We start from the raw sequence: 23,092 nt of genomic DNA on the forward strand, positions 1-23,092 counted from the left end.
GTATGTAAACATGCTACAGAATTTTTTTTCCCACGGCTAGAAAATTTGGATTTGGGGGACACTTGGTTCCAACAAGACGGTGCAACAGCACACACTTCAAGAGCATCGATGGCTGTTTTGAGGGAACACTTTCCAGAGCGCCTTATCTCAATTAGAGGCGATTTGGAATGGCACGCTCTCCCGATCTGTCCCCTTGTGATTTTTTTCTATGGGGTTTTTTGAAATCCCCTGTTTATGTGAACCGTCCAAAAAACCTACAAGATTTGAAGACCAACTTCCAAAAAGAAATTGCCAACATAACACCTACTATGCTAACAAGAGTCATGACAAACGCCAGAAATTGGTTTACGCAATGTATAGAGAATGGGGGACGTCACCTAACAGATTTGATCTTCAAAACAATGTAAATAAAAACTTTAGACATGTACCTACATTATAAAAAATAAATAAATATTTTCCGATGCATACAATAGTTTTTATTGAGTTTTGAGAAAAGGAAGTTATGCTGCTGCACCCTGTATATGCATATTTTACGTGCTACATGCTAATGGAACAAATGCATACTCAAATGTCTTTATAAAAGAAATACACAAAACCTTTCATACCTGAGGCGTCTAGCTAGTTTATTAATTGGCAAGAAAACAAAACTGAAATTTGTCAAAAATGCTCGTATATCTATATATAAAATTTTCCGTAATGAGAATTGTATCAGAAAGTAATTTTTTCAATACTAATCCCCAGGTTTTCGGTTTCAATGTTACCTGCCTCTCCCACCTTGCCAGGAAATTACAATTGGTCAGGGATCTTGATATCCAGTGGATCCATACACAGTAGATATCGTTTATAACGCTATCGGATAAAGTAACATATGAGTTACTTTTTAAAGATATTTTTCGTTGAAAAAGGAATGTATTTTTAATCTTTCTGTTATATATTATATATGATTTTGTAGCATATCTTGTATAGAATTATATGTACATTTTCAATAGAATTTTCTTAATTTATTGTGTTGTTAGAAAACAATTACCCGAGAAGCTTAAGCCTTTTATTGTTAAAGTGGCAAAAAAAGGCTCTAGTCAGAGAGTAGTTTCGAATGAACACAGTATCTCGCAGCCATATTCCGTGACAAGAATATCGTTGCAAGAAAAAAGGTAGCGGACATCCGAGGAAATCTACTGGAACCCAGTAAGGTCTGCATGTCCCTGTTGTGTAAAAAGATCCATTTAAAATAGTGTTCCCATGTCTCAGATTAGGACAACAACTCGTGCACGGAAGGATAGGGGCAAAGATTCATTAAAAAAGTCACCATAAAAGTCGTGACGATGATATTTTCAACGCAGACGAATTTGGCTTATTTTACAAAATGACCCTATTACACAATTTAAAATTCGGGGAAGAGAAATGCACCGGAAGTAAAATGTCAAAAGACTGGTTAGACTTTTTTGTAGGAGCAAATCTTGTATATATGGTTGTCATTTACCCCTTGGTGAGGTACAGCGTGTCAACCACACCCACGCGCCACCGTTGGCGGTTACCTAAATTGAGCTTCAGCTCCCCCACGAATTCCCGAGGCGCTGGCAATTCCGCTCTACTGATCTGAATCAAATGCCCTTTTGGCAAATGAAACGTCTCGATTAATATTTTCTAAAGCCCTTTTTGGCTTCGTTTTGGTTTTGACATTAGTTGCGAAGGGGGCAGTTCCAGCGGTTAAAAATGCTCATTTTTCGAGCACCCATCCGAAGAAATTAGCAAACCAAAGCTGCTCTTATACAGTTTCCTGGGCTCAAAAAAATCTTTCTACCGATATCTGCCCATATAAAGTTACTAATGTTGCTATGTTGCTATATTTTTTGGAAATTAAGTTGGAACCTTGTTCGTTGGAACCTTGTTCACCCTAGATAGAATTTGTATAGCAGGAGCTTACGCACTTATGTTGGGTGACATCGTTTCAATACAATTAACAAACCTCCAGTTAATTCATTCGAAATGACAAAGTTTATGCACGATCGTCAGAAGAAGCTTCAAAACGGTCAGTGGCACAAAAAATAACGGAGCTATGTCCAAAATAATGTAATTACATGAATTTTTGATATAAAAATCAATAAAAACAAAACCTGGTTTTATCATATAAGTTAATTCTAAAAATTCGATGGATGTAGAGTACGTAATTTCAGAGAAAAATGTGATTTATCCAAAAATAAATTCATTTTTAAACGAAAAAATCGTTTCTTTTTTATTTAAAAAAAATGGAAAAGATAATGAAAAAATACTAAAAATACTAAAAATTTTCTGAATTTATTGAAAAGGGTCATTGTATTTAACCCCTTGCAATAAATGCGGAAAGTTTATTGGATTCTCAAAGGATTCGATTACTTCCAATTTCAATTTCTATGGGAAAACCACGTTTTGTTTTTATGCATTTTTATTTAAAAAATTCGGGTAGTTATATTATTTTGATAATAGGTCCGTTATTATTTATTCCACTGACTATCACAGAACTATGCGAGAGTTGCATCTGCAGTGATTGCAAGGGCAAGTTCCAAGGAGAACATTCGAATAGTGCTGGCTCAGGAGCCCTAGGTGTACCGGGGGCAGATTCTCGGTCTGCAAGGAGGAAGCATGCAGGTAATTTGGGACTCTTCTTGTGAAAAGCCATGAGCTTGCATAATTCTTAAACGTAATTTAAAATACATATGTCTGTCAGAGTTTTTAACCGGGGAACTTGTGGCTATCCAACTCTCGTTGGAAGCCGGGGGGAGTACTCGAGAGGCGGTTGTGGCATCGGGATACTTCTCAGGAGACGAAATCCGGGCCCCACCAGAATAAGTCGCAACACTGACAAAGTATTGCGAGAAGAGGGCGTTACCACTTCTTCTCGGCTGCGATGCCAAAACCCACCACGAAGTCTGAGGAAACAGCGACACCAACCGTAGAGGTGAGTACCTTCTTGAATTTATTCTTAGCAATAAGTTAGAAATATACAACGTAGGGGACACTCCAACATTTGTGACCAGCACCAGACAGGAGGCACTAGATATAACTCTAGGAAATACCCTAATGAACGAAATGGTCAGCAATTGGAGGGTGTCGGATGAACCCTCTATGTCTGATCACAGGATAATCAGATTCGACATTGAGGGCAATTCCGAAATAGAAAGAATAATAATAATAATAAGTCCCAGGAGAACGGATTGGGAATCCTACGCAACGCACTTGTGCAACAACATTGCCCACTTTCAAGGGGGCCGTGGCATCAGGAGCGAACTGGAATTAGAAACGATGGTGGAAAACCTCAACACAATCGTCATTGACATATGAGGCCAGCTGTCCGGCTATGATAGTCAAGTCATCAAGGGATGTACCATGGTGGAACAAGAACCTGGCCAGAATGAGAACAGAGGCACGAAAACTCTTCAACCGGGCAAAACAAACTGGGGACTGGCAGAGGCATAAAAATGCACTGACTGCGTATAGCAACACGATCAGGGAAGCGAAACGGAACAGCTTTAGGGAATTCTGTGAAGGGATTGAACAGATCACAGAAGCAACCAGGCTTTACAAGGCTATAGCTAAAGACGGGGGAATATCCTCCGTCTGCTTGAAAAAGGAAGATGGGACATTTACCGAGAATGAGGAGGATAGGGTACACCTGCTTCTTAGAATTCATTTCCCGGGGTCCAACCACACGGTGGCAGGCGAAAACATTCTGCCTGACACCCCAACAACGAATAAAAGGGGAAGGAAGGAGAGCTGGAAACTAATAAAAGAGGTATGCTTAGAAGCTAGACTAAGATGGGCAGTGGGAACTTTTAAACCGCTGAAATCTCCCGGAGCAGATGGCATTTTCCCAGCACTTATCCAGAGAGACCAAGAAATTATCTTAGAGTCTCTTCTGAGGGTGGTAAGGGGGAGGATAGCACCGGGATACATACCAAGGGCATCGAGACGGGCAAAAGTGGTCTTTATTCCGAAAGCGGGATCCTTTTCACCCCAAATCTTTCAGACCAATTTGCCTTACATCGTTCGTACTCAAAACGGCGGAAAAGGTCTTAGACAACTATATTAGAACTAACGTTCTAAAGCGTAATCTCCTACATCACTGTCAGCACGCTTACCGGGCTCTGTATCAGCTGACAGAGGTACTACGGGATGCCATAGAAACAAAAGAAATTCCACTGTGCGTGTTTTTGGATATCGAAGGAGCATTCAACAACACATCGCACATAGAGATATAAGATGCCCTGAGCCGCAAAGGAGTGGGAAACACCCTGGCATTTTGGCTGGGCAAAACGCTAGAAAGCAGACAAATAGAAGTACCGGCGGGTACAAATTCTATTGTCATGAACACTACTCAAGGCTGTCCACAGGGTGGGGTACTATCGCCGCTGATGTGGAGTATGGTAGTGGATGAACTTCTGGACGTGTTAACTAATACTGGAATACAATTCCAGGGTTACGCGGACGACATTGTTTTAATCTGTAGGGGCAAATATGAAGATACCCTATGTGATAGAATCCAAACTGGATTAAGGGTTACTAGTGCCTGGTGCGGGAAGGTGGGACTGCCGATCAACCCAGCCAAAACCACCATAGTACCATTCACTAGGTGGCGTAAGCTTGATCACCTGAGAGCCATAACATTACATGATATGGAGGTAAAACGAGAAACAGAGGCCAAATATTTGGGAATTACGCTAGATCAAAAATTACTCTGGAAGATACATCTCGGAAACACTTGTCGTAAAGACACGAGGGCTTTGATGACTTGCAGATCCATAGCAGGAAAAAAATGGGGTTGCAGCCCGAAGATATTACTTTGGATGTATACTGCAATAGTAAGGCCACTGATTACCTATGGAGCGGTAATCTGGGCAGAAAGAACTGAACTTAGCACATAAGCCAGGGAATTACATAAGCTCCAAAGGCTGGCTTGTGTGTGTATCAGTGGGGCAATGAGGGCATGCCCAACGGCATCCCTGGAGGTCCTTATGGGATTAAACCCTCTCCATCTGCACATATAGATGCAGGCAAGGAGGGCAATATTCAGGATGGCCGGTAGTATGAGTGAGACGGGGAGCTAAATTGAAGGAAAATTGATATTTTTTCTAGGCGGGATCCCGAATTACTGATACTAATGGATAACATGACAACGAGGTTTCACTTCGATAAGAAGTTTGAAATATGTTGGAGTAACAAGGCAAACTGGGAGAGCGGTGCTGCGACATACGGCTTAAACCAGCAACTGATTACTTGGTACACTGACGGATCCCTCACAACAGAGGGAGTGGGTGCCGGTGTCATTGGTCCAAGGACAATGCACTTTGAGCCAATGGGCAGGTACACTAGCATATCTCGGGCGGAAATATATGCCATAGACAAATGTGCCTCCTTTAATCTGCAAAGGAACTATAGGGGCAGAACACAGCTATTCTGACCGATAGCCAAGTAGCAATCAAGGCAGTTAGGTGTAACCAGGTGAACTCTAAACTGGTATGGGAATGCCTTGAAAGGCTGAATACATTCGGCTCGTCCAACAAGGTCTGGATACTTTGGGTTCCATGCCATGCTGGGTTGGAAGGCAACGAGGCAGCGGACAAACTAGCCAAGAAGGGAGCAGGGACGCCTTTACACTGACCACAACCCTTCTGTGGAATCAGAAACCGTTTCATGGCTATGAATCTAAGAAATGAAGAGGAACGGTTGAGGGTACTATACTGGGCGGGGGTACCAGGGATGGAGCAGTCCAGGGTGCTTATTGGGGATACGAACCCATCCGTACAAATGATTGCTTAAACCTCACCAAAAAGAACCTCCGAATCATAGTGGGAATTCTCACTGGTCATTGTCGGCTGAACTATCACCTAGGGAAGCTAGGGATATCTACGGACACTGCCTGCAGGTTTTGTCAGGAGGATGACGAAATCTCTATGCACGTCCTGGGACTGTGTCCGGCACTTGTGCAAAGTAGGTCGAGACATCTGGGAGAACACTTAATACCAGATGCAAAGCTGAAAGATCTGGAAGTAGGGAACATACTAAAGTTCCTAACGATTATAGGCCTGCTTGAGATGCTATGATCAATAGGTACACTATAATCAGTAAAAGGGACACAATAGTTCTTCTAGGATTCCGCGGTGCGACTTTCCCTTAACAGAATAATAATAATAATCACAGAACTATCATGCCTCATCTGAAAGGCGTTTTCAAGCACTTTAAAAGAACTTCAGAGCAATTTCCACCTACTGATTATTAATTTTTTTTAGACATTACGAATTCACGTTTGACGAACCAGAACTCTGTCAATATTGTGCCTACAAAAAAATAATAAGATTATTTCTTCATTTGTTATTTAATATGCTTTGTTTCTACTTAATATCATTTCTAAACGGAATGCATGGTTTTCGACATAGTTGCGAGAAGAACTACATGTTTGGATGTGAATAACTCGAAAACGATTACTTGTACGAAAAAAGGTTCATTTAACAGTTTTTGCTTAAAATCTGAAAGCTGACTGAAATGACTGCACTATTGTGGGTTTCACATGGACACTTCGTAATTTTCTTCATTTTCCTTTCCTTAGTATATTAAGTTTGAAACCATTACCTCGGTTTGTCTCATTGTATGTTTGTAATATTATTGATGGGAATGCTATGTATGTATATGCTGGTACGAAAATAACATTACTTGATAGTTTGTTTAGCTTTATATATTAGTTCACTTCAAGCAATTCTTGGCCTACCTCTTCAGCTTCTCTGTTGGCCATTTTGCTTTAAAACAAAAATTTATCCTTTTATTCTATGCGCCCAATTTCCAGCTTTCCAATAATTCCAACATACGTATTAGCTTATTCATGTCCATATAGCAATTAGCGTTTCGCTGAAACGAGACTCCACTCCTCCTCATTACCAATTAGAGTGAATCCTTGTTCCAGATATGCAAATAAATATTAGGGATGAATTTATAGATATGTATGGTCTTATCAATTATTGGATACGCTAGAAAGTCCTATTGACTTTTCGGGGAGATGAAAGACTTTCATCATCATCATCACGGTCCATGTGCTCGTTGCTTCTAGTATATACGCAATTCCACTTACTTACACATATGTGCATACATCCATGCGCATATATTTTTGCTGGCCTTGTAGACATGTGTAAATTTGCGGCGCCAAAGTGACATGTTACTCTTTGATCAAAGTTTATATAAGCCCACGCGAGGGATTATTTTTAGCTTCGCACTTCATTTAGTTTGCAGTTCTACACTTTCTGACATTTACCATTAATCCGATAATATAATTTTTGGGAGGAAGCAAATTTACTGTCAACAAAGGAGAGAGGTTCATGGAAGATGTGTATAATGAAATGACTTCCTGAACTGATTTCAGGGTAGCAGAAGGATTGGTGAGGGGCGGGCGGAAAACTCATTTCATTGATGATATTTTCCCATTGAATCTTCGTTGTGTATGCAGACTTTATTCAGAATAATTGAAAGATCTGAATTAAAACGACGTTGTCCATTAGCTTCCCGGGTGCGTATCAGTTACTCAAATATTTCTTCTCAAATTTTAATTTCTTCACCTACCGATCAGCACACTGTTCGTTTGCTTTTACTGCTGAATGAGTGATTTGCATATAAGAATCTTGTGATCTGACCAAAGAATCACGACCAGAATAAAATTACTTATTGATTTCTTTTCCCAACCTTTAAAGCTAGCCAACGCGTTTGTTGAGTAGGACAAAGCCGCTGCGGAGTAATCAAAAACTTTTTATTACATTATAATTTTAAATCACCTAACGAACAGCATTTGTTCCAAGGCTCCTCCCTGTAAATATTTTTTCTTCCTGTATTTCGCATAATAAACTCACACTCAGTTGCCGACTTTAATGTACCATGCAACCTTTTTCGCGCTTTGGGAAAAAATATATTGGGAACCCTTAGCAGCTACTCCACCGTTTGGCGATTGCTATTCAGCGAGGATTATGACTTTGGTACGTCGTTATCGTTGTCCTTTTTTCCTGGTGGGGCAATCTTGAATATATAAATATGTTGTATTTCTCCACTTCACTTACAATTACCAGTTTGATCAATTTAAAATCGTCTTTACGTGACTTCAGCTTGAATCCATCAGTTGGAAGCTGTTATGCATAAAATCGTCGCTAGGACGCTCGAATGCATACAACATTGTGTTTGAGTTGCCTGGAAGTTTGCTGGATGAGGGATGAATGAATGCTAAATCATAAAGTCAATACGGACGGAAAATGAACTGTGAGGGTTAGTTGTAAGGATTACATTAACTGTTCAGTTGTTTATCGACGTTCTCTGCGAGAGAAGCCATGTCAATAGTAAAACATGCTCCTGCTCAAATTGGTTGCATGTCGAGGTTAGATGCTTTTTAATTTCTTGGGGTTATTTTTAGAGCAAAATTTTCAATCTTTATTGGGTATAATTACATTACAGTTGGGACCATAATTATCAAGTGCTCCTACTCATTACTTGCTACATGGAATCGATTGATATAAAAAATAATTAATTTGGTCGCATTTTTAAGGATTTGTCGAAAACAAGTTTTTTCACTAAATATTGCCATGCCGGGTATCAAATGCATTAGTATTTTTCGACATCATCAGTTTTAAAGCGGGTACTACAGGGATTGGAAAATGCTCGTTTATTTGAAGGGCCATTTTCGCAAACTACTTATCCGAAAAATCTGAAAAAAGCCAAAGTGGTGCCTCGAAAAAACTTTCATATCGATATTTACTCAAATGGAGTCAGCAATTATCAAAGTAACAATATTTGTCTCTTACAGTACCATAATTGCAATACCGAAAGATAACAAAAGTCAATATTACCTTGAAGCAAATAGTTTGACATACTCAGTGCACATACACCGCGGTTATGTTCAAATAGAACAACTGTACACCTAAATATTCACACAAAATTTAACAAAACCTTTCATAATTGAAACGCACAGCTTCGGGTTTCTGATTCCAACTTTTATTAGGTAAATTTAGGTAGATCGGGTGATGTAATAAGTGATAGTGCGGAAGAAGAGGGCAGACGGGTGGTGCTTTGGTTGGCAGAAGTTCCACACATTTTTTCGGTTATTGCAACACAGCGTGCATTTCGGAATCGCTTTAATTTAGCCCCGTTGGCTCCCGTCCCAGACCGCAAATCAATTGTTACATGGGTCACTACATTCAGACAAACTGCAAGTGCGACAAAAGGAAGAACTGGAGTCCCTCGGCCCGTTAGATCACCTGAGAACATTGAAGCAGTGAGAGCGTCAATGTTGCGATCGCCACGGCGTTCAGCGCGCAAACACGCATCTGCCCCTGGACTATCCGATCGTTCTGTGAGAAGAATTCTTCGTGATGATCTCCATTTTCATCCCTATAAGATGGCGATAGTGCAGGAACTTTCAGATCGTGACTTCAATTCTCGGATGAACGCGTGTGAGCTTCTTCTTGATGTCGTTCCCGAGGGTGCTATTGTTTTTTTTAACGATGAAGCCCATTTTCATTTGTGTGTGTCCGTTAACAAACAAAACATGCGCTACTGGGCTGACACCAACCCTCGAGAATTGCATCAAAAGCCTTTGCATCCACCCAAAGTCACAGTGTGTTGTGCAATTTCCTCAGCTGGAATTATTGGCCCCTGGTTTTTTGAGGAAAATGAGGCTACAGTGACAGTGAATTCGGACCGGTATGTAAACATGCTACAGAATTTCTTTTTATCACGGCTAGAAAATTTGGTTTTGGGGGTTCTTGGTTCCAACAAGACGGTGCAACAGCGCACACTTCAAGAGCATCGATGGCTGTTTTGAGGGAACACTTTCCAGAGCGCCTTATCTCAATTAGAGGCGATTTGGAATGGCCGGCACGCTCTCCCGATCTGTCCCCTTGTGATTTTTTTCTATGGGGTTTTTTGAAATCCCGTGTTTATGTGAACCGTCCAAGAAGCGTACAAGATTTGGAGACCAACATCTAAGAAGAAATTGCCAACATAACACCTACTATGCTAACAAGAGTCATGACAAACGCCAGAAATCGGTTTACGCAATGTATGGAGAATGGGGGACGTCACCTAACAGATTTGATCTTCAAAACAATGTAAATAAAAACTTTAGACATGTACCTACATTATAAAAGATAAATAAATATTTTCCGGTGCATACAATAGTTTTTATTGAGTTTTGAAAAAAGGAAGTTATGCTGCCGCACCCTGTATAACGGGACGTTATATCTACTTTCTTTCTGAGTTCCCTCATAATCTTCTGATGACCTTATTCCTCTGTTCATTTTTTTTTGTTTTCTATTATCCACGTTCCGTTTCCTTGCACTTCGTAATTAACTTAAGTGGCAGGTGGTTATTCGGAAAGAGTGGTAACATAAACTGATAGTAGCAACTCTCTTAGAGAGAATAAGTCAAAAGGTAGATGGACTGTGCAGCTTATGGGCAATTTAGGTTGGTGGTGGTTGGTGATTTGGAAACATTGTGGGACTGATAGGTTACATGCAAAACGATCTCCTGGTTGTGTATTGTACAATGGAGTCGTGGACGACGACGATCAAAATTTTCTTGTTGAAAGTGAGATGGGATTTTTCAGCAATTTTATGCAGACACTGGCGAGCTCTCTGCAGAGAATATTGTTAGAGAGATATTCTGGAGCGTTGATAAAAAAAGCCCTGTTGCGTATTAGGATTGGGTTCTTCCTTTTGCGAAGAAGATTGAGCTCAATCGGTGGAGGCGCCGGATGTTAGCGGGTTATTTGAACTAACGAGTTCCTCCCTCCTCCCTTTCCGCCTGGTGAAAAGGATTGCCTAGTTTCAGGGCTCGATAAAGCGGGAGAAGTAGCCTGAAGTAATATATCAAACGATAAAATGAGTTGAAGATTGTTCTTTTTAAATTTTCAGAAGCTTTATTTTATTTTCTTTGTTTAGTGTGAATTTGTGGAGATTTTCAGAAGTTCGAATTCAAAGCTCGCGCTTGCTAGATGAAAAGATAATCTGCTAGATTCATCCAAGGCTTCAATTACTGCTTTAAGGAAAAGCGAGGGGGTTCCTCTTTCCGGTTACCAAAATGCTCTTCCGTAACTATATGTAACGCCGAAATTTATACCACGACTCTCTGGGTATGCATAAAATTCGACTCAATACGTTGCAGTGGGCGGTTCACTTAATCCGTATTACTGAGGATGTTTTAACTAAGAAAGTTTATACGGCTAACAGTTATGGTAGAAAATTAAGGCGTTTCCACCCTGGGGTCAGATAGAGCGATGACATAGGCCAATTCACCAGAGAGCTTTTAGCGGCATCGAATTGGTGCACCTTGGCGCAAAACCGGGATGTTTAGAGTTCCTCACTGAGGCAGGCTTAGACTGGATATCGGTTGCTGCGCCATTGATGACGATGATGATGGTTTTGCAAATAACATATAGAGTACTGAAGTGTCCAAAGACCATACCCACACCTACCCAGAGTTGATGTCTGTGCATCTTGAACAACTCGCTGGGGAATGTTTACGAGTATTGAGTAAACACCAACCTAAGTTGTCGGCCGTATTCCGAAATAGCGCCATACGATCTGGCTGCCTGCGGAAACTTGGAAGCAGATTGACGCTTATCTGGAACTGGGAACAAACATGATGTACTTCAATTCCGGTACTGAGGCAAGCCTCGGGAATTGTAACGTAGTGGGCACCGCAACAAAAGAAAATTTACCTGGGAGAAGTTGCCGCAAATAATAATGATTTCAATACCATCTACCGCACTCCGGAAGAAGCCTTTTGATGGTTTGATCAAGGACCCTAAAAAAACAGTTTCAGTTCCAGGAGTCGAAAGAAAAAGGCACTCCTTTTTGTACGGCAATTGGAGGGGTATTTGCGTGATCCCTGCCGTCTCCAAAATAATAATAAAAATAATCTTTGGCGCAACAATCCAATTGGATCAAGGCTTTGCAGTGTGTTAGAGCACATCATTCAAGACCGTAACAGTACACTACAGGATGACAGTACCCTGTAGGAGTCAACGTGGTTAGCATTGCACACACCCAAGATTATTACGCTGATTTGAGTAAGGTAGCTGAGTCGCCTGATATCCCACGTCAAGTCACGATACAAATCCCGCTGCCATCAGTGAGATTTGAACAACGACCTTCCATAGGACAACCTTGTGATCTAACCACTGAGCTATCCATCTCAAAGATAATAACTATAACTCGCTGCAAGCTTAATGGACTAAGAGGAGACTTACTCCTGAAGTATCCACATCAACAGCCTGCAAATTTTTAGTAATAGGCGTCAACAGCGATGTTATCTACAGATTGAGCAGAGTATTCCCTTATTAGTTAAGATTATTTTTTAAAATTTACAATATGTGATAATCACAGCCTATGAAGAAAGCATACACATACACATACATTTGTTCGGTAATTTCGTTGAAACCCAGGAAAAATCAACCAAGTGAAAAAAGAAGGCCAAATTGCTGATGTTATTTGGACATTGGTTTAACAAAAGAAATTCCGGGAAGCGTTTTTTGGTGATCTTTGAAAATAAACCGCGAAATTTTGGATCAGAAGGATGGAGGATGTGTTGGCAATCATCAAAAGAGCAGAAAAAGGAGTAATTTATGAAAGACTAAGCAAGGGGCACAGAAAAATATATACATCTTTCTTAGAATTACAGGGAATGCGGAAGAACGGAATACGGCATCTATAGTAACCCAACCCAAATTCAATAAACTAATGGGTCCACCGCAATTTGCGAATTTAATCACAACATGGTGGCATACAGTTTTACGATCTATAGGATGGTCACAAAACTTGGCCTCTCAGATAATGGAGGATCGTTTGAGGTAACGTACTTTGTACGTTCTTCAGCAAAACAAAAACAAAAGGCTGAGATCAAGGAAAGAGATAAAAAAAAAGTAAAGTTGGAGTTATTCCACTATCCTAAATCCTACCTGATCTCCCTTAGTGACAGGTCCCGCGACAGGTCAACCAAGCAAATGCATCCGATGTCGTTAAAAACTAAATGTGTGTTGAGTGATAAGTCCGGAAAAATGGTAAGGCGTTCAACCCAGTTGACGAGGCCGCATGGGCTCCGGTCCTGTCGGCAAGGGTTCTTGACGCATGGGTGGCGTCAGGACGTAAGCAAATTAGTCCGAGCAAATCAAATACGTGTATGCATGTTAAATATTGGCACCCTCACAGGAAATTCCGAGGAACTCGCAAAATTACATCGGAAAACGCGTTTTGATATCTCCGCTCTACAAGGTCTGGATCCACAAGATGCGACATAAAACGCGAACGCGGTAAAATTGACTATAGACTTCTCCCGTTTGATAGCCGACATACTCAATACGATGTTGGCATTTCCATTTCAGAGGGTTTTCGTGACCCCATTAAAGAAGTTGAACGATTTGTTGGCTGGTTAATGGAACTGAATATTATATCGGCTGACCGCATTATTCACTTCTTCACTGCATGCGTGCGAGAAGCCTGCCTTCAAGATACAAAGATCTGTAAAGTGTCCATTGATAGCTATATCATCATTGCAGAGGACCTTAATGGTCATGTGGGTGGAAAGGCAGGCGGAAACAGGTGTCATGGTGGAAAAGGGTCTGAAGCGCGCAATGAGTGTGGCGAGCGTTTAGTCGATTTTGCGGACACTTACGACCCTGTACTTGCCATCATTTATCAAACGATCGTCTCATCTTTCTACATTTTCTAGTGGGAACACTAAAACATAAATCGACTATATTCTGACAGAACGCCGACATATTATTACTGTCAATGACTGCCGTTCCTTTTCAGAACATCGAACCTCAACACCGACCGTTTCCTCTTTTGATTTACGGCGAATAGTGACTGTAAAATATACATACGGTGATTGACACCGTTTAAGTTGGGGCTTAGGAAAACCCTCACTCTAGATATAAATTTGTGGGTTAGCAACCTGCAAATTTCGAAACTTTACTCGTACCGAAGTGTCAACAAAGCATCGGATAGGGATTGACCTCAAGTTCGTCGCTATCTCACTACCTTTCAACCTAACATATTCCAGAAACCAGAGTATCCAGACCTTATTGTACGAATCAAACGTATTCAATCTCTCAAGGCATTTCCATACTAGTTTAGATTTCACCTGGTTGGACCTAAATGCCACTTGGCTGCCGGTCAAAATAGTAAAGTTGTGTCGCATACAGTTTTTTTTAAGGCTGGTGGAAGCGCATTTATTCATGGCGTATATTTCCGTCTGGTTACGTACGTTTTCCATGGACCAATGACCCCGGCGCCCGCCTCATCCACTGTGAGGGATCCATCAGTGTACCAGGTAATCAGCTGCTGGTTTAAGTCGTATGTCACAACCCTTGGTATCAATAATTTAGGAGAGGGCCTAGAAAAAATATCAATCTTCCTAAGACTTTGGCAGCTCCCCGCCTCACTAATTCTCCCGGCCATTCTTAAGAACGCCATCCTTGCCTGCATTTGTATGTGTAGACGGAGAGAAATTAATATCAGAAATCCTTTAGGGATGCAGTGTATATCCAAAGTAGTTTCTTCAGGGTGCAACCCCATTTTTTCTCCGCTATGGACTTGCAAGCCATCAGAGCCCTCGTACCTTTCCGATAAATGTTTGCAACATGTGTCTTCCAAAGTAGTTTTTGGTCTAGTTCTCAAATATTTTATCTCCGTTTCTCGTTTCGCGCCCATCCCATGTAACGTAATGTCTCTCAGTTGATCAAGCTTACGTTTCCTAGTGAAGGGTACTATGATTGTTTTATGTACTATGATTGATGCGTAGCTCGTCTTCCTGCGCAAGGCACTAGTAACTCTTAGTCCAGCACACGTAGCGTATCATCATTTTTGTTCCTGCAGATTAAAATATTGTCGTCAGCGTAATCCTGGACTTGTATTCCAGTATTTGTAAGATCTTCTAGGAGTTCATCCCCTACCATAGTCTGCATAAGCAGTGACAGTGCCCCGCTCTGTGGGCAACGTTGAGTAGTATTCATGGCAATATAATTTGTGCCTGTCGGTAGTTCTATTTATCAACCCTCTAACATTCTGCCCATCCAAAAAGCCAGGGTATTTCCCACTCCCTTGGATTAGGGCATCTTGTATCTGTGTGTGCTTTATGTTATAGAATACTCCTTCGTTGTCCATAAACGTACACAATACTATTTCTTTTGTTTCTATGGCTTGCCGTAACATATTCATTAGTTGGTACAGGACAGTTTTGGTTGACATTCCTGCTTGGTAAGCGTGTCGACACTGATGTAGGGAATTATGCATTAGAACATAAGTTTTAATCCAATATGTATAGCCTTCTATGACTTTCTTCACCGTTTTGATTACAAACAAAGTTAGGTAAACTGATCTGAAAGATTTAGGGTGAAAAAAATACATCAATACCCGCCTACATGCCCTCGGTATATATCCAAGGGCTATACTGGCCCTTACCACCCTGAGGAGAGACTGTAAGATGATTTCTAGTCCTATCTTGATTAGTGCTAAGAAGACGTCATCTACCCCAGATGATTTAAGTGGTTTCAAGGCTCCTTTGCTGGTTTACAGTTCTTCTTTCTTCCCCTTTTGTTCTTTGTTTGGGTGTGAACTCCGGGAAATGAGCTTCTCTATCCTCCTCATTCTCTGTAAATATTCTATCTTACTTCTTCAGACTGACAGAAAATGTCGTCCTGTCTTTGGCTGTAGCTTTGTACAGCCTGCTTGCTTCTGTGGTTTATTGGTTCGCTGCAGAGAATTCCTTGAAGTTGTTCCGTTTGCTTCCTTGATCGCGGTCTCCGGTTTGTTTTGCCTGGCTGAAGAGTTTTCGGACTTTTCTTCTCATTCTGGCTAGGTTCCTGTTCCACCAGAATACTTGATGACCTAACTGTCTTAGCCAGACAGCTGGCCTCATATGCGTCAATGACGACTTTGTTGAGGTCTTCCATCACTGTTTCCAGTGGAGAAGGATGCTTTCTATGGGCAATTAGACGCAGTTCAGGGGAGGCTTCGTAAAAGTAGCATTATGATAGTAGATCTGAATGCCAAGGTGGGCTCTGACAACACCTTGCTCGGACATATGATGGGGAAGCACTTCTTGCCCACCGTAAAGATAATGGTGGGAGGTTTGTGAATTGATGGAATTTCCACCACCTCGTCGTAAGTGTTACATTGTTGGAGCACAAAACTTGTCATAAAATTAGTGGGGTTCAAGTAACCGACATTATACGAGCAATCAAATCGACCACTGATAGGACGGCAAAAATACTGAGTAACTTGGTCGAGAATATCGATAAGCATTGGGTAGCGATCAAAAATGCTATTTTCTCGGGTGCTGTGTAGGTCGCCGGCCTCGTCCCTAAGGAATGCTACAAGATTTAGTTTGCTGCGGAATCGTGGAAGCCGATTGATAAACGGAAGGGTTTGAAGGCTCTATTGATCGCTGTGAGTTATGGCGGGTGTGACGCACCCTTGTACCAAGCGAAATCCCGCGAAATTCAACTAGTGTGCACAGTGATAAAAGGGAATTTGTTATTACCCTGATTAGGGAAACGGAAGATGCGGCAGAATGCATTAACTTCAGAACGATATACCGAATCACGGAAAAACTTCCATATGGTCGCAAATCTTTCGACTTTCCTGCAGAGAATATTAACGGTTGACTCCACATCCACGTTGACGAGCAGCTGGAGAGATGGGAGGAGCACTTGACCACGGTTCTTAATGGTATCACAACCTGCGAAGTTCCAACTCATGTCGAATGAATGTATAATCAACGTAACATGCGGATACAGACTGCTCCTTCAAACAGAAGGAAAATTATTTCGACCATCAATACATTCAAACGGAGTAAGACCGCTGGGCTTGACGGGTTCTCCATGGAGTTATTCATCGCTACTCCTGCAGACCAATGGGGAGGACGCTAGTTTCTGCAGATCTTCTATTTCCACTGGCGGTAATGTGAGACTGTTGCTAGGGAATGGAAGACGGGGACGACGCGACGGCCAAGATTGTATATTGCGCCCATTTTGAGTGTGATAATTAGGATCGTATCTATATCCTTCCCGCCGTCGTAAATATAATATTTAAGATAAGATTTAAGATCATAAAACGCGTCAGCAAAAATCTCAAGAACTTAATCGACAGAGAACAGGCTGGTTTCTGCTCTGGATGATCTTGCATTAATCACATCTTCAGATCATTTCTGAAACAGTACGAAGAGCGTGATTGGGCGTGGGATACCAGTCGACAAAACTGTGAATGAGTACCTGAGTCAAATCAAGGTTAATAGTCTTGGTTGAGCGCAATGCTGATCACATTGCCTCACACATTATACTGTAATGTACCGTTATAGCATTGAATGAAATGTTTGAACACATTTTAAGGCTGATCCAATCGAATTGTTGCGTCAACGGTTATTATTACTATTTTTCCGAGTTGTCACAATCTCAGCAGCTGCCGGATTTTACCTAATACTAGCACTAAGTGCCAAGCATTTAGGCTCGGACGATCTTAAATTATAAAGCGCTGCTGGTGGTGGATACCGGTGGTAGGTGAATAGGAGAATCCGTTGATAACCCCCGCAACGTCGAGTACGTATGTTCGTATTTCTGTATGGTTTGAATTGGACTGGGTGAGAGTCCCAAGTCATCAAGGCCTCCCGATGAGAACACTGCGAGCGCCAACAGGATCACAGAGCGAACTGGGGAAAAACAAAAGAAGGAAGGGACATCTGAAGGAGACTTCACTCAGGTACTCTGCAGGGCTCATAAGAAGAAGGTGAAGAGGGACAAGAAACAACAACACTCGTCGCTTAAGGAGAAAGCAGACATGAAAGACGGACCACCAAAAGAAAAGGTGGGGAGGCGAAGGAGTACTAGACCGCCAGCTCTGCTGATTAAGCCGACGGAAGGCAAGACTTTTCCGGAGTCCTCAGTGAGATCCGTTACAAGATCAAACCCGAAGATAGCGGAGCAGAAGTGTCTTCCATTCGTAAAATGAAGGATGGTGGAGTCCTTGTCGAACTAGCCTCGAGAACAACAAATAAAGTTTCGTCCTGTGAAGTAGTCAAAGGGTTTCCAGCCTGGAATCCACGACCTTTACTGCTTCATAAAAAAGAAGGAGGTAGAAGGGGCCATCAAACGCGAATGTCCGGAGGTAACCAATGTCTGGATTGGTATGACTCCTGTGAACTCCCGAGGCCAAAAACTCGCTGTGGTGGAAGTTGCGGAGCAATACGCGAGAAAGCTTCTAAACAGCGATAAAATCAGAACTGGTTGGGTAGGGTGTGGTAGGTGTTGGATACAAGTCCGGGTCGCCCCAACCAAATGTTACAGATGTTTGGATTATGGGACACGTCTGCAACCTGTCGGGGACCTGACAGAGGAGCAACATGCCGCAAATGCGGTCAGTCAGGCCATAGAGCGAACACCTGCAATGAAAAGGAAAGTTGCGTGCTATGCAGGGATCGTAGCGCATCTGATGAGGACATTTCTCACACTGCGGCCTCAGGGCAGTTTTCAGTCTTCAGAGCAGAACTGGAAAGAACTAGAGCGCGGTCAACATGATTCGCATCCTACAAATCAATATGCACCGAAGTGCAGCCGCTCACGAGTTGCTAGCGCAGTTCGCTGCGGAGACCAAAGCTGATTTAGTGCTTCTCAGTGAGCAGTACCGAAACAAGGACGCAGTTTCATGGCACCCTGACATATCAGGCATTCCATCTCCGTTCGAGACAACATCCTCCTTAGAGTTCTTACCCAAGACCGAGGGGACGGCTTTTTCTGGATTCCGTGTTCAGGGATAACGTTTCTCGGTGTCTATCTTACGCCGAACGAGACGACGCTTTGGAGGATGTTTGGGCGGATTGTGGTCGCCGGTGATTTCAACACCAGGGCTCTTGAATAGGGCATACCTCACTCAGACTCCAGAGGGAAACGAATTCTCGAAATGGTGGCGAAAACAGGAGTGGCAGTTCTAAACACTGGATCCACCCCAAAGTTTCGGCGCCCAGGCTACGAAGGTAGCATTCTAGACGTAATCTTCGCTTCGGAGTCACTGGTGTCGCTGGTGGACGGGTGGCGAGTTCTGGAAGACTTCTCGGCAAGCGACCATCAACACATTGCCCTCGAAGTGGTGGACACAAATTCTAGGTGTGTGCATGGAATGTTGCGAAAGTGAGCACTGGGAGGTTTCTCAATACTCTTGGAACAAGTGGGGCCGCGCTGGAGGGAGCTTCTGAGGGTATTGGCGCTGCAGCTGACACTGTCGTAAATTCAGTTATCAACCTGATAACGACGGCTTGCAGAGCCTCCATGCCCAGGAGGGCATCGAGACGTGGCAAACCTTCTATGTGTTGATGGACCGTAGAAATTGCAGGGCTCGGCGAGAAGTTTCACAGGCTCCGCCGCTTAACACAATGTCTAAATGACCGGGAGGAGGCATGTAACATAATGACGGAGTACAGATCAGCCAAAAGAAGACCGAGCGCAATAACCAGGAGCAAAGCTCGCTGTTGGCAGGATCAGGTTGTTGACGGGAATGGGCACGCGTGGGGACTCGGTTACAAAATAGTAACCCGAAAAATCGGGGCTCTGCAAAAGAGGGCATTTTCCCTGCTCACTGGTGACGAGGCTTGCGCTGATCAGCAAAAGGAAAGGCGACCCTGAGTTGCCGTCTTCATACCGCCCACTTTGCATGCTTGACACTGTTGGAAAAGTGCTCCAAAATCTCATCAGAAGTAGACTCGCTGAAGCAATATGCGCTGCCGGAGACTTATCACCACGGCAGTTCGGAGTAGGGAGATCTACAGCTGATGCTGTCATGCAAGTCATGGATGCCATTCGACGAGCGGACTCCGCATATTGATGTGACGAGTAAGCGGATGAATGACTACTCATGGTTTCAACTTTGCACTGGAAAGAAATGAAGTAGTCATCCTGACTGAAAAGAGAATTCCGACCCTGTGTCCCATATCGTTCGGCAAGTCGATAATCGAGTCAAAACCAGCGGTAAAGTACCTCGGGTTGACTCTTGACTCAAAGATCCGCTTCTTTGAGCAGATCAAAGCAGAAGTGACTTGAATTGGCTACAAGGTCACATTTTAAGTTGGAACGTTTTCTCGAAAGCTGTTCTATAGAAGTAGCTACTATTTTTACGATTCTCTTAGATGTTCTAACCCCTTTCTCCCAGGGAAATTTTTCCTTGAAATGGATTGGATTCGAATAGTGCGAGATAAGCTAGTAAGGTAAGGTTTTGACATATTTAATCAAGCCGATGGTGGGACTGCAACTCTTGATTTTGTCAGTTGATTTAGTGGTTAGAGTATAAAGCTGTCACAAAGAAAAATTGCATTTCAAATCCCACTGGTGGCAGAAAGATTTGTATTAGGACTGGTTGCTGGATACCAGTCGACTCAGCTGTGAATGAATGAGTTAAATCAAGTTAGTAATAGCAGGCGCAATGCTGACCACATTGCCTGCTAGTGTACCTTTATGGTCTTAAAGTGAAATGTTCTAAAATCTTGATCTAAAATAGATTATTGTGTGATCAATTATTATTAGGTTGTTGCATATGGAATAGCCGATTTGGCTATCAAGTGAAGTTAGTTTTTAGCGATTTTGCTGTAGCAAACCACCACCAGTTGGCGCTGTTGGTGTCAGATAATGAAGTATAAATACTCCTACAATTAATCAAGGAGTCATTTCAGTTTTGACATCGTTGTGATAACAGTGAATGAAAAGGAAAAAAGGATGGAAAAGAGTCAAAAACGTATACTTTTTCTGTATCAATTCAAACTCGGTCATAATGCAGCGGAGGCGACCAGGAACATTAACAGCGCATTTGGAGCTGATACGGTAAGCGAACGAACCACACGGCGGTGGTTCAAAAAATTCCGGTCAGGCGACGTAAACCTTCAAAGTAAACCACATGGACATTCAGGACCATCGATTGATAACGGAGAGCTGCGTGTGCTAGGCGAATCCGACACACGTCAGTCTGTGAGAGACATTGCAGAGAAACTGGGCGTACACTATTCGACAGTTTCCCGGCACTTGCAACAACTTGGAAAGGTGAAAAACATGAAGGAGCAAAACATGGTGCTTCGAATGGACATTTGCAGTTCTTTACTCTCCCGCAACAGAAGCAACCCCTTTTTGCACAGAATAGTGACATGTGATGAAAAGTGGATAATCTACGACAATCGTCGCTGATCAGCGCAGTGGCTAGATATTGATGAGCCACCGAAGCATATGTCGAAACCGAGCCTTCATCCGAAAAAGGTAATGGTGAATGTTTGGTGGTCTACAGCTGGAGTTATCCACTATTATTTTTTGGCACCTGGAGAAAAGATAAATGCACAGAAATACTATTCCTAACTGGAGGAAATGCACCAAAAATTGAGTATTCAATGGCCGAGATTGGTCAACAGAGATGGTGTGATACTCCTTCACGGCAATGCCTCATGAATCCAGAACAAAGGTTTAAAAGTTGAACGAATTGCAGTATGAGACTCATCCACCATATCCACCGGACCTTTCGCCAACCGACTACCACTTTTTTAAGCATTTGGATCATTTTTTGGCGGAAAAACAATTTAGGAACGAAGGTGATGTCAAAATTGCCTTCGACGAATTTATCAACACCAGACAGTTGGACTTACACGAAACTGGCATACATGCCCTTGAATTTCGTTGAGAGAAGTAATTTGAATCGACTGGTACCTATTTTGATTAAATAAATAAATTTTTGTAGGCTTTACAGACTTTTTAAATTTTAATACCAGAACGGCCATTTCATTTGCAACAACCTAATATTTTAATCAATTTATTGCGTGGCAGATCCCATATTGATATTACCTCACCGAATGCACATGTAAGTTTATTTTCTTTCCACATAGAGAGGAATAAGACACGAGTAGAATGGGGAACTAGTTTGATATTGCCCCTAAGTTGGCTCATGCCTGCAAAACCTCTTGTAAATTTTCGGTAATCGTGAAAGTAGAATATCCTAACTTGGAGCTCGTCACCGCCACCACAAGTTACCTTATTTGAGTTTTTCTTATTAGACGTGTTTTCAAAAAATATAAACAACATAAGAAATTTTTATATGGTATTATATGGTATAACGGAATCTAACTATTTTCCAGGTTTTCGGGCCAGGTTTGTCTTCGTAACAGTTGAGCCACAATACCGAAATTTGGTGAAATGATGATGTCAGTTTGCGAAGGATAAACATTTCAACATTGGTTGTTTTCTACTTCGTATATGGGGGAATTAAGGGTTTTATTGCTGAGCGAAATATCAAATGACAACGAGTTATTGGTTAATTCAATATTGAACTATGGAATATGTGTTAAGCGGGAAACACAATTGCGATGTGTCCCGAATGCGGATGGGAGATGCTGCGGACCGCACGCAGTACCCACACTACAATGCCCCGACTTGTTGCAGAAGCTTATCTGTACACATCAAAGGCGCTAAAAAAAGGACAAGGAATTATCTTCGTCAAATCGTATTGGCAAGAGGGGAGTATGGTAGCTCTCTAGTATCTACCTATGGTTTCAATGTGCAATGAAGATTTCAGGTCATTAAAGTTCGCTCCACATTGGCAAGGTTCGTTCTGATGACAGATTACGCCATTTGCAATTTGGCGGCGCTTTTCGTTTTCGGCTGTTACTTTTGAATGTAATTAATTTGAATGAATTCGTTTTGAGAACTGCACTATTTGCGTTGGAGGTGCTAATTATTAGTGTCACTTGTATTAGTCCCGTTGCTTCCATTCATAAAAATTGAATTTAAATCGGAGGTATGTGCACTCTTACTGCCATTTAATTGTATGATTTTGCATAACAGTCAATAAGGTAATGCAAGTGAAAATAATCAAGGTTAAAAATTTTCCAGCTATCCAAAAAAAGAATTATAAATTTTCATCATTTTCTTTTCAATCATTATGCAAAAAACATCCTTGGAAATATGATATCATCTCAAAGTTCATATTCTTCGTAATTTTACAAAGAATGACACCTCCAAATTGCATAGTGATAGATTGATTACTTTTTGAGTTGGAAATCCCGGAAATGTATATAA

This window comes from Hermetia illucens, chromosome 4, assembly GCF_905115235.1.
Source record: "Hermetia illucens chromosome 4, iHerIll2.2.curated.20191125, whole genome shotgun sequence".
Lineage (NCBI taxonomy): Eukaryota > Metazoa > Arthropoda > Insecta > Diptera > Stratiomyidae > Hermetia > Hermetia illucens.